Source organism: Bos taurus, chromosome 14, assembly GCF_002263795.3.
Source record: "Bos taurus isolate L1 Dominette 01449 registration number 42190680 breed Hereford chromosome 14, ARS-UCD2.0, whole genome shotgun sequence".
Lineage (NCBI taxonomy): Eukaryota > Metazoa > Chordata > Mammalia > Artiodactyla > Bovidae > Bos > Bos taurus.
The window spans coordinates 28,047,070-28,047,464 of record NC_037341.1 but is presented as its reverse complement, the minus strand read 5'-3'; positions in this window follow the sequence as shown (position 1 = coordinate 28,047,464).

Here is a 395-nt window from a genome sequence, read left to right as displayed (position 1 = left end):
CGTGAATGTATCTTTTTTTCCATGGAAAATGATTCAAATGCTGTCATATATTTGCTCAGGTATATTTTTATCTATTTCTTAGTCTGTGCTTCCCTCTTCCACCCCTTACCATCCCATACACCCTCAAAAACACTTGAAGTTTGGAAATACCTTGAGGGCAACCAAGCAGTTAAAAGAGAGATTTTTTTTTTTTTTTTTTGAGCTGTTTCTGGCAGCAGGTAAGTATCTACTCTCCTTGATCTGGAGATACTGCTGGAGAGGGGAGCATGGGAAGCTGAGTGATTGGGCAAGATGCTGGGGAAGATGAGGAATGATTTGATATGCAGATAAGAGCAATAATCTGAAAAGACTGGATCAGACCATAAGCTTTGGGCAGTAAGGCCACACAGAACATA